This window comes from Thamnophis sirtalis, unplaced genomic scaffold (assembly GCF_051295495.1).
Source record: "Thamnophis sirtalis isolate CommonGarterSnake01/CBP01778 unplaced genomic scaffold, rThaSir2_p1.2 scaffold_7, whole genome shotgun sequence".
Taxonomy (NCBI): Eukaryota; Metazoa; Chordata; class Lepidosauria; order Squamata; family Natricidae; genus Thamnophis; species Thamnophis sirtalis.
The window spans coordinates 67,304,086-67,317,064 of NW_028261387.1; the positions used below are offsets into that span (position 1 = coordinate 67,304,086).

Sequence of the window (12,979 nt, forward strand, 5' to 3'; positions counted from 1 at the left end):
GCTTTGATCTCAAATTTGCTTTTAAACGCTTCAAGTTGAATTATTGCAGGAATGCATTGCCTGAGTTTCCAGACCCCAAAGCTGCTTCCTAAAATTACCCCAGAAGATCCCAAGAATTCTACATACAACTCCTGTCTTTGCATTGCTTCATCTCTGCCTCATCTGTGACCATATCTTTCATCTTTCCACTGTCATCTGTTTATATCCAGATTGTCCTCCACATTTACTTTATGTAGGTCAAATCTAAAACATAAAAGGATTCAGGAAGCAGATTACCCAGGCCTAATTATTCATAATCTGAAGCACAAATTCTTTTTGCTGACATATGTATGATTTGCAATCAAGCCTTTATACTGAGTTGCAGCTGCTTAAAAGTAATTCCTTCTATATGGGACATCTTTAGAGATGCACTCTTGGGGAGATTGGAGAGATCACTATTAAGATTTTTTTTCCAGCCTTCCCATATAGTTTGCAAGATGTTGGAGGAAGGGAGAACCCCTGCATGTAGTTTTATAGTTAAAATCTGCCCCTCTTAAAATTATTTCCCATTTTTCTTGTTACCTGTCCTGGTCCCACATGCCGGTGTTCTCAAACCTGATTTAGCATATTTCATTTAATCCTCGAATTGTTTATATACCGTATTTATTAATTTCTGTGTACTGCAAAAATTATGTTAACAGCTCTATAATTTCACATTTTCAAAAACATATGGTGATGTGTAAAAGGATATTTAAGATACTGAGAATTTGCAAATATCAACTCCTTCTCTGTGAATTGAAAAGGCTGCATATAGTCTGTCCTCTATGTGTCCTCTGATTCCCTCTATCTGGAACTAGTGCCCATGGGGGCAATCACAGTTTCTGTTTGTACAGATCAAAGCCAGAGCAATTTACAGCACTAGGCACTGAAACCTTTGCATTCTAAAAGATTACAAATTACTATCTGATCCATTAATTAGGAGCACGATGCTGAAGCATCTTTTGACAGCGGTGACAGCCCTGACTAACAACCATTCAGAAAAACTCAGAAATTATTGTTGGTGACATTTGTTCAAAGCAACACAATACTGTCCATGTTGCAGAACATAAGCTGCATCACAGAACCACATGGTAAGCAATTGGCCTTTCTCGTCCAGCTTCAGTTTATAATCCTAAAGATAGTTGTAGCTTGTTTGGGTAAGAATTTCAAAAACCAGGCAGAGCAATTAGTCGTGTCTCTTAAGATTATGAATTTTCTCAAAGATGGTTTCTGCAGGCATCTTGACTCCTGCCTTTGTTGCTATTACATTATACTTATTTCACAAAAATAGAAATTGCTTAGCCAAGCAATCTAAAAAAAAAGATACACTGGATTTTCATGCTGCTTTTAAAGAAAGAAAATGTTGTCCTGAGATGGATAGGAACTTTACTGTTAACAGCAACATAATCGGCCATCCAGAGTTTTAGAAAAATCCTATCTTATAGCACATACCGGGTATTTAATTGTTCCCATTATAGTATAATCCCAACATTTTCCACAGTGGACACATGAAAATCATTCTTTTGTCTAGAACATATAACTCATTTCAATGCAATGTAGCCACAATGGAGAATTAAGAGATGGCATGTTTGTGGTTGATAAGATCATCAAAATTATGAGTTTTTATGCTCACCACTATTATGTAAGTTACAACAATTACTACAGGCAAGAATTCAGTTGATACTTTACAATATCACTATTATGGTTTATCTTTCTACTGCATATGTATTCCACTTCATATTAATGGACATAATTGCCAAAGGTTGCAGCAAAATAGAGTGGATACTTTTATACCCCAAATCTTAGATTATCATTAAATATGTTTTCTGGCACATAGGGTATAATTTGGGTGTGCTCTGCATTTGTATGTATGTGTGTACAGTGTATGTGTGTGTATAACAAACACTACACATATATCAGTGGTGGGTTTCTAGTTTTTTTTACTACTAGTTCATTTGTGTGCATGCGTGTGCTCACACACAAACACTATATATATATATATATATATATATATATATATATATATATATATATATATATATATGTGTGTGTGTGTGTGTGTGTGTGTGTGTGTGTGTGTGTGTGTGTGTGTGTGTGTGTGTGTGTGAGAGAGAGAGAGAGAGAGAGAGAGAGAGAGAGAGAGAGAGAGAGAGAGAGAGAGAGAGAGAGAGAGAAAGAACCCTCTGCATATAATGTAGTGAGTGTGTTATGATTTTGATGTTCACCTTTTTAGCATATTTTAGCCATATCATAATCCCACTTTTAAAAAAGAGATAGAAGCACTAAAGTCGTTTACAAGAGTTCTGTAGAGTATTGTATTCGGTTATAAACTGATACTTCAAAGCACTTGAGGAAGGGGAGAGGTAATGCCACAATTCGGCAACTCTTTGAAGGCTCTCTTTGGAAAAGATGCAGCTGCTTTAAATAGATACAGATAGGTACTATGTTTGTACCTTCACACTGAATATAGCTATAGAAAGTTCTAGTTCAGCAGCATATGGAGAATCACCCATCTTGGCATTTCAGATAAAGAGGAACAAGTATATTACAAGTGTCAAAGAGATGTTTAAATAGTATAATCTCTATTCCACTGGCAAACTAACATATTTTGATTTGGTGTCTTAAGGCCAGATATAATAGGGAATTTTTTTTCTGCATCTCCCAATATTTCTTCCCCCGGCATTCCAGGAGATATTAAATATGCCTGGACAAATTATTTGGATCCACTCTCTTTTTGAATAATTTAGATAAGTACATTCATTCACAAGATTCATGGCCAAAGGGGATCATGTGTGTGCCCCCCTTTTGCCACTGTTTCAGTATGTATGTGCTCTAGCATAAGGGTCAAACTACATCTTATTTGAGTACCATGTGGATGTATGTCTGATTTGTAAGTGTGGCTACAAGCAGTTATGGGTATGAAGGCTGAAACTGATTAGGTCAGAAGTGGAGAGACTGAAACCAGTCAAGGCTATTATCAAAGCATGGTGCAGATCATGGACGTGTAGTCAGGGGAAGCAGGGGAGGCGGGGCCTCACCAGTCTCATGAGGAAAAGAAAAGAATTTTTAAAATAATTAAAAAGGCCAAGGTAGTTGCTGCCAGACTCCAAGTCACAGTGACTCTGAGTCTGCTTAGTGCTAACTGTAGGGGGAGGCGAGAGAACCAAGGGCCTCCTTTGCATAAGGAATTTTTTGCCTTTTAAGAGTTAAGCAAGAGTTAAAAGGTGAAAAATTCCGTATGCAAAGGAGGCACGTGATTCTCCCGCCTCTTAATCTGGGAGCAGCAAATCATGCCTTACCAGCCTTGCCTAAGTAAGTTGCTTTTTTATTTAATTTTTTACACTTTCATCATGGCGGGCGGACAAGAGGAGAGTTGAAATCCACAGCTGGAAAAGGTATGTGGATCGGACGGAGGGAGGGGGGGATTCAAAATTATTTGTAATGTAAGTAATTGTAATTTGTTTTTATTATGTGTGTGTGTTTGTGTGTGTGTTTTACCCGCCTCTGCTAGTGTGCGGGCTGGCACATTTTTTTTTATTTTTTTATTTTTTTAATTTTTTTTTTAAAGCCATGCAGCCTCAGCCCACCATAGAGCAAAACATGTCCTGGTTTGTGGCCAGGAGACACGCTGGCACTTTAAAGTGCATGCCACCACCCCGCTGTATGGCCGGGGCAGCAGCATGCACTTTAAAGTGCCAGCGTGCCACCTGGCCACAAACCAGGACATGTTTCGCTGTATGGCGGGCTGAGGCGGCATGCACTTTAAAGTGCCGGCATGCCTTCCGGACTGGCCAAGTCATGCTGAATACTCAGTACTAGTGTAAGTCAATTATTTCCACATGTTAGTTCAAGGATGTCGGCTGGAATAAAAAAAAGCATTAAATGATTACTTTAAAGGACTATCAAATGAAATACAAGTTGGTCACAATTAGTGTGAGTTTGAATAGTACAAAATCTGATTTAGTGAAATTTATAAAATTATACCAGATTGTGTTTAATGCTAGCCAGAATTCAGTTACTATGAAGTTAGCACATACACAGTTGTGAGTGGTCTAAAAACACAGTTCAGTTTAACATACTAATAATTGATTATGAAAAATAGAGAAAAGGAAGGTTCCATTCAAGGAAAGATAAAAAGAGGCTTATTTTGAAAAATGAGAAAGAATGCAGGAAAGATACTAGGTATGTTTTGAATACGGTTTTATGCTTTTTACTGTTATGCAGGTAGTTCTTGACTTAAAACTGTATTTGACACAATTGCAGTTGTAAGATACGTCAATTGTTAAGTGAGTCACCACATGACTGGATCCAATTTTCCAATCCTTTTTGTGGTGGTTGTTAAGCAAATTTCAGTAGTTGCCAAGCTGAAGTATGATTGTTAAGCAAACCCATTGTTCATTACATTTTTTGTTTTTTTTGTTTTTGCTGGACACCAGTCGTAAATATTGATTTCTGGCAAAAATATTGTAAATTGCAGTCAGATGATTGTGGGATGCTACAAATGTGGGTCAGTTGTCAAGAGCCCAAAATGTCTTCACGTGACCTGGTAGGAGAGCAGTGGGTTTTCGAAATTTTAAATCCAGGTTGTAAGCACCTTTTTGAGGGGGATGGTATTCATCATAATTCTGAATGTTCACTAGGTAATCAGTCAGAAAGTGAAGATTATCTGTATGGAATTTCATTAATAAACATGCAGAAATTTAAGTTTATAAATTTGAATTGTATATTTCGGTTGAGCTGGAATCAATTATCCCATTTTGTATAGAAATATCATTTTGAATGTTGTAAATTTGAATAATGTGACCATTTCATGGGCTATATTAACCACACTAATTAAGATATAATTGACTACCTGTATGATATAAGAACACCAGAGCATTGAGAGGCTTTATATTACAGCAATCCAACTCTGCTTGGGGATTGATGAATGATTTTAAGATCTGCTGTGAAGTGCAGATGAAGGGAAGATACCTCTATTGTCTTTCATTCCCTCCTCCCTGCTTTCTGTTCACCCATCAGATTCAAGGAAGAAATATGAAGTACACATAAATAGATGAAGCTAGCAGAGCTTCACCCTCTGTCTGAAAAGAGCTGCCCAATGCACATAAATCTAGGTATATATTGTGGAAAATCTGGGGGGAAGCAGACATTTTGCAAGTAAATGACCCAAATCTGGCATGGTAAAGGTCAATCCTTTTTCTCAAATTGAACTCAAAGGTCATATTCAACAGGTTCTGTCCAGTTCTGGACAACTGGTAGCAGAAATTTTGAATAGTTCAGAGAACCAGTAAATACCTCCTCTGACTAGCTTCACCCCCATCTATTCTCTGCCTCATGAGTCCCATCTGATCAGGAGGAAATAGAGATTTTACAGTATCCTTCCCCTGCCACGCCCACCAAGCCACACCACGCCCACCAAGTCATGCCACACCCACCATGCCACGCCCACAGAACCAGTAGTAAAAACATTTTTAATCCCACCACTGTTTGAACTTCATACTAATGATCATAATATTTTGGGGGGGATTCTCTAGATGAGACTCATTTTCTCCACCTAAACAATCCTAAACATCCACAGGCAAATATTTGCTGCAACAATTGTTATCTTTATCAGGACTTTTCTTCCAAGATATTCACGATAGCTTTTCTAGAAATTCTTTTTTTCTTTTCTATTTAAAACCCAGAGAGGGAAGTTCAACAGAGAGGTAATACTTAGCCCAAGGACATTTACAGATGTTCATGGTTGGAGCCAGATTTGAACTCATTCCAACCTTGTTGGTCGATTAGACTTGACAGGTGGTTATGTGTGGATATGACTGATAGCAATGCCAGTGATTGGAGCAGCTTGAAAATTGTGATGCTGTAGGCCTGGGAAAAGCTATCTTTATTACAGCCTAATTAATGTCAGTATTATTTTTGTTCTAAACTGTAGGAATATCTAATATGGGAGAAAAAGAAACAGAAGAACACCAGATTTTGGCAAAGAAAAAAAAGCAAGGTCTTTTGCGGAGAAAGTGACAAAAAAGGAAGGGCAAAAAAAATGCAATATATTTGAGCCTTTAGACAATAGTAAATTTCAAAAATAAAATGGATAAAAATAACACGAATTGTAAAGGATAGGAAACCAAGTAGGAAAAGCACAGTATGAAAATTCAAAGCACTTCAGGATACAAAGAAAGATTTTAGGAAGAAATCAATAGACTTTCACTTAGTGCCTAGATTTATGAATGGATTACTATGTGGCAATTAATCAGTCTTCACATTAGCAATCAGTATTCATACTGGGTATGCGTTTCCCCACCCCCAGCCCCTTCAATAAATAGTTGGCCCAGGAAGCTCAAGTCTGTCAGGATTTTCTTTGTCCTGTGTGAAGCTGGACAAGGTTGTTATTCTACAGATCAGTACCTCCTAGGAAAATGAATGGGACAGTCAAATAATGCGGCCAAATGTTTGCAGGGTTAATTTGCCTTTAAAAGACATAACAGTGGGGTATATGGGACAGTTCACCATAGGGCCAAAAAGGTCATCTAGACTCCACAATGATATACATCCCTGATAGATTTGAGCAACGGAGCAAATTGCACAAACAAAAGTCAAGTTGTAGTACGATAGTTGCAAACAAGCAAAAGAATTTGCATATAAATAAGTTGAGGGAAAAAGCAAGTGAGTTCTTGCTTCTAGTTGAAGGCAGGTTTACATTGGTATTAATAAAACCATTACTCCTAATGCAAATAGCAGTCAGGAGGACCATGACCGGGGGGGGGATGTATTCTCCCTCTTTGCCCTCCAATACTCTTAAGATTTTCTTTCCCAGAAGAAACCAACACAAAAACTGCAGTAGGAACACAACAAAATATGAAAATAGCTTTGCTGATGACTTTAGCCCAGGGGTCAGCAACCTGCGGCTCTGGAGCCGCATGTGGCTCTTTCATCCCTCTGCTGCAGCTCCCTGTCGCCAGTCGGCTCCACAATTGATAGGGCTTTCAGTTAGGACAGGTAGAGGAAAAAGGATGCCACACTAAGAGGAGACTCTATGGTGGGGGAACTGGACTTCCGGTCGGCTTTAGAATTGAACAGGGAGCTTCAGGTTAGGACCTCTGTGGCTCTTTGAGTGTTTAAGGTTGCCGATCCCTGCTTTAGCCTCTTCTTGAGTGACATGGAAAAACTGTCTAGCGAGGAGTTAAATCTGTGGCATTTTAATACACCCTCATAAGGGTGTTCCGTTTAAAAGATTTGTCAGAAGGTTTGCTCTTATAAATAGCTAGCTATTTATAATATAATTTCATACATAACTATCCTAGATACCGTTGGGATACAAGTGGCCTCTTTTCACCGTGTTCTGAATACATGTTGATTCATTGTGGCCTGTTGCTGTAATCCTGCTCCATCTCCTGTGCATCTGCAGAGTATTCCCAGATCATTTGTATGAACAGGGCCTCTGCTTTTCTCTCTTGATGCAAAGCTTCATTGCAGTGGGCACTCTGTGTTCTCAGACAATGTCCACATATTGATTTCAAGACTTCATTCATTTGTTGGTGCTGTTTTGTTGGTGCTGCTGATATTATTCTTGGCAGTCAAAAGGAAGACAGCAGCAATTTGCTGGAAAATGTGCCCTCTTTAGGCAAACATCTTGCTGAAATCTTCCTGGTCCCTTTGGGGGTCTCAAATTCATTGAAGCAAAGGGCACACTTAGCAAGCTGCACAGAACACAATGTATCATCTAATCTTCTAAATGCTCTGATTTACTATGGGAGGAATTTATTCTGGGGACGTTCTGCATAATGATTTTTTTTAACCGCTTCTGCTTCTTGGACTAACAAGGAATATTTCTAATATTGTGGCTATAAAGAGGTTACATAAATCAAGTTTAGTTAGACTTTTTTCAACATTAAGTTAGTTTTTACCCATTTTTGCATTCATTTACAAATGACATTGTTTGGGAAACATATCATAGAAATTGAAGTGGTCTCAATAGCTGCCCACGTAGTTAAGGAGAACGGATACGGTGGCTCCGTCGCTAAGACACTGAGCTTGTTGATCAGAAAGGTCGGCAGTTTGTCAGTTCGAATCCCTAGCACTGCGTAATGGAGTAAGCTCCCATTACTTGTCCCAGCTTCTGCCAACCTAGCAGTTTGAAAGCATGTAAAAAACACAAGTAGAAAAATAGGAACCACTTTGGTGGGAAGGGACAATTTTGGTAGAGGCGTTCCACATGCCTCCAGCATTTAGTCATGCCGGCCACATGACCTTGGAGATTTCTTTGGACAGCGTTGGCTCTTCGGCCTTGAAACGGAGATGAGCACCGCCTCTTAGAGTTGAGAATGACTAGCACATATGTGCGAGGGGAACCTTTACCTTTACCTTATAGTTAAGGAGAATGCAAAACTGTTAGGTAAGCTCCCTGTTGGGAGAGCAAGTGTTTTCAGAGAAGCGTTGTGAGAGTTGTGTTGGAGAACACACAAACCAGCATACAGAGACACTGCAGTATAAATAGGCTTTTACTTTCATGGAAGTAGAGGTATCAGAGTCTATCAAACAGTCCAAGTTATACACGGTTAAGACAGTCAGTCATCAACGTCTTTCAGTTAAGGGATAATCCAAATAACGTAGTCCATAATCACACACAAACAGTCTGGTACACAAAGTTTGCTAGCAGTTGCAAAATTTACAATAGCTCACACTGATCACTATATGGCACTTCTAACAGCCAGCTTCCAAACACTCAGATCAGATCAGCATCTAACATTGATTCTGGCTCCATCTTATGGCCGATTAAGGAAACAGCAACCAATCACATTTACAGCATTGTTATTTGATTTATATATTGCCAACCCAACCGTTAGATTATATTCCTAACAAAAACTGTGCAACTTTTCTATTGTAAAATTACCTATGCTGCATCATGGTTTGAGCAGAATAATTTTTCCAAACCTGGAACCCTTCGAGTATGTTGTAAGATGAGTAAGGCTTTTAGAAGTCAAGACATAGGGGCATTGTTGTAATACAACACATAAAGTTGGAGACCAGCTGCACGGATATGAATTTCCTGGGCCTCTTTGAATGTATTGGGACTTAGTTATGAGTAAGCAGACACAGGATTACTTTAAAAAGAGTAGCTAATTCTAATAATACCTCCATTTATGAACACATTTTTTAATTGCCGGCACCCTACCTGAAACTCCTTTGCATATGACAAGCTATTTAATTTGACTTCTCTCAGAACAGCAGAGGCTATGCCACTGTTATTGCACATTAGTTATCGCTTGGAGGGGGGGAAGCATAGCTTCTACATCCCTTCAAGGACTCTGAAGAGAAAACATTTAAAGCAGTTTTTCACAACCTTGGCCACTTAAAGATGTGTGGACTTCAACTCCAGAATTCTTTGCTGGCTGGGGAACTCTGGAAGTTGAAGTCCACACATCTTCAAGTGTCCAAAGTTGAGAAATGCTGATTTAAAGAATCAATTTTATAACAGCAGAAGTTCCTACTTTGGATAATATAACCAAAACACCAACATGAATGATTGAAAAACAAGGTTGAGGAAGGAAAATCACCAAAAAAACCATGTCTTTTGTCCAAATCCAGTTTCAGTCAAAGTATATCTATAAAATAAAATGTCAAATTGAACTTTTGAAACAAGCAAACTGTGTTTTTAAATGATGTCCCTGACAACATAAGCGGAAATTGCATAACATGTATGGTCAAGAAATCCCAGAAAGAGAAACACTGGTAGAGCGAAGGTGATGAAATTGGTAAGTTCATGGAACAATAGAACTGCCAATATAAACTACTTTCAAATGAGTTTAATTGCCATATATTCTAATGAAGGATACCTTAAGACCTTAGATATAGGAACTAAACAAAATTATTATTTTATGGACTGGCTAATATATTTTATTTATTTTGTCAAGCATGTATAAGATAACAGATATAAATATAAACATGATTATGAATACAAGAAATAGATACAAATAAATGGGGACAGTAGGACAGGGACGGTAAGCATGTTGGCATGCTTATGCATGCCCCCCTTACCGACCTCTTAAGAAAGGGGTGAGGTCAACAGTAGACAGGTTAAGGTTAAAGTTTGGGGTTTCAAACCTGGTGGTATAAGGTATTCTGTTGTGAGCAGAGGAGTGGAGGATTACCTTGTATAACCATTAACAAAACATCCTATGGATTGTTAATGGTAAAATAGCATCAGAATCAAGAGAATATCCAAAAAACATGAGCTTCAAAAGCATCAGCAAACATGCACACTTGCATTTCTTCTGTCGTTATGTGTTTTTTATATTTCTTGTAAGCCGCCTGGAGTCCTTTGGGATTGGGCGGAATATAAAAACTCCAAATAAATAAATAAATAAATAAATTTTGAGTACAGAAATAAATATACTTGATACCAACCCCAATATGAAATAGGGTCAGTGAATATAGAGGGTGTCTCTACTGAAAACATTCCTTTCCTAATACTTTGTCTAGTAGGGGTTCCAGAGAAAGGAAAAGTCTCAGCAGGGATCTGAAGCATTCTGTACATGACAAGGGATGAACTTTCTTTTAACCTGGCATTAATCTATTTAGAGTTTAAATATTTATACCAGCACTTTAGAAAGGGATTTGAAGGCAATATATATGACAAAGTTCTTGTGTCATGTGAACATTAAGCAGTCTTCATTATCAGTCTTCTACCTTAGCTGAAGTTTTCAGAGATAGGCCCATATATAATTCATTGCATAATTCAATTCAACCAGGAGTTTACCACTGCATGGACAGGATTTATAAGATTAACAAATCTATAAATTTTCTAAAATTGTAAGAGTCCCAGTATGCAGACAGAATAATATATCTGTTACAAGTCTAGGGAAATAAAGGACATTAAAGCACCTCAGATCATCAATATCTCTACAGACAGAACTTCTTTTAAGAATCTCTTATAGAGCCAATCCTTTAGGGGGAACAAAATCGCTCTGCCTCAGATTGATTTAAAAATCAATTAAAAAGAGAGGTTAAGAGAGATGTGATTATATTGAGACCTCTTAGTCCATATCTCCAGAGAAGATTTATTACTTGTTTCGTGGAGTTGTTAGCAGGTGCCATATGGAAATTAAGAATATACATCTTAAGAATCAAAACTTCTATAACATGACTTTGATTCATCTCAACAAGCCATAGTTAACCACCTTGAGGCAAACAGGCGATGCAATTGGACTTGACAAAATGTTTCCCTTTACATCATAGCCACCTCCTTCTCATGTTTTCTCCAGCATCGCAAAAGCTAAAAAAAAAAAGTATTTATGGGCAAATGCTCAGTAGTTCTTCCAGATAGTGCAAGTGCTGAAGGAGCTGTGAAGGGGAAAGGAAAACAGAATAATTTGTCGGTCTATTCTTAGAGGCTTTGCTTTAAAAGCAGCCCCAAGAAGGTGCCTTGCTTCCATCCTATAGTGAAGTGAAGCAGTTTTTCAAAGCTCTGCATAGTCCTCATAGGAATAGTCCCACAGTATCATTCTAAGTAGGAATGGATAACTGCAATTCTGATATCTCCATCTTTCAGCCCCAATATATTCAGCAGCATATCAAGATAATATTAAAAAATGTACCGACTAATCTGGAAAAATCAATAAGAACATACGCTATCTCTTTTTTATATAGATTAACATATTAATGCATCTTTCTGTTCCAGAACTGAAATCTAGTTGAAATTGATCTGTAACACTGAACACTGAAAACATTTTTAAATCCTTTGGTTGGAACAGCCTTATCAAACTGTGTTATAATCACTGCTCTGAAATATTCTAGTATTCACATACCATCCTTCACAAATTCATCCTCTGTTCCTCCCTTCTAAATTTACTGCTGGCATGTATGAAAACCCTTTCTTTACCTCTTTTTGTCTATGGAGATTCTCAGTCATCCAGGTCATACTTGTCCCTAAGGTGGGTTTTTTTTTTTCAAGAGGGAACTGGACATTCTGGTTTTTCTTTGAAGTTGTTTTGCTTCTCATCCAAGAAGCTTCTTCAGCTCTCTTCAAAGCTTCTCCAGAGCTGAAGAAGCTTCTTGGATTAGAAGCGAAACATCTTCAAAGAAAAACCAGAAAGCCCAGTTGCCTCTTGAAAAAAAACACCGTTGGGTTTACTTACTGTTGCATACCTTTATCCATCCAGGAAGAATGCAGGTGAATAGGACCAGAGAATTAATTGTTCCATTTCAAAAAATACATAACGGGCTATTTTTTATTTGTTTTTGATCAAATTTTTATTGTTTATTGACACAACAATGTTAATGTGATGTTTGTATGTTGTTATAGATAGATGGAAAAAAACAATAAAAATTTGAAGGGCTAATTTTTAATAGTTCCTGCCTATTTAAAAATAAACAAATGGAGTCCAAACATAAAACCAGCAGATTAAAGAGAAAAGAAAGTTTTCTTTTAAAATAAAACTTGGCAAGCTAAAGGGCTTAGATCGGACTTTATCCCATCGGATCAAAAATCACATAACAAAAGGAGTACGCTGAATTCTTTTCTTCAAAAGTGCCCTAGCTTTTTAAAAAGCTGAATAAACAAATAAATAAAACAAACAAGCAAGCAAATATTTTAGATGGGAAGAATGTTATCACATGAAAGATTATTGAAACAAACACAACATCACCCTCTTACAATCTGTAATGATGTGGTTCTGAATTCTACCATGTGGAGGTGTGAACACCGAAAACCTGTGCTTGAATCTAGAAGGGGCATCTTGTTAATCAGTGAATTCATATCTTTGGGGTGCCATAGTGAAGCAAGCTGTTCTGTGATCATGTAGAAGATTAAGCAGCTGAGCCTGCAGAACTACAAAGGATGTCTCCATGACACCATTGTCCTATTAAGATGCTGTTTGCACTATAAATATATTTGGGAGTCTCTGCAGCTGAAGGCATTGGACCATCTGGTTCTATCCCAACTTTCCCCACTGGTTCTACAACC

At 37.8% G+C, this 12,979-nt stretch overlaps 1 protein-coding gene across 1 annotated transcript in view; it reads right to left on the bottom strand.

The window, feature by feature from the left end:
* The window catches only part of DLGAP4 (DLG associated protein 4), a 399,144-nt gene that overhangs the window by 358,586 nt on the left and 27,579 nt on the right, over window positions 1-12,979 (bottom strand). The window lies entirely within an intron of this gene.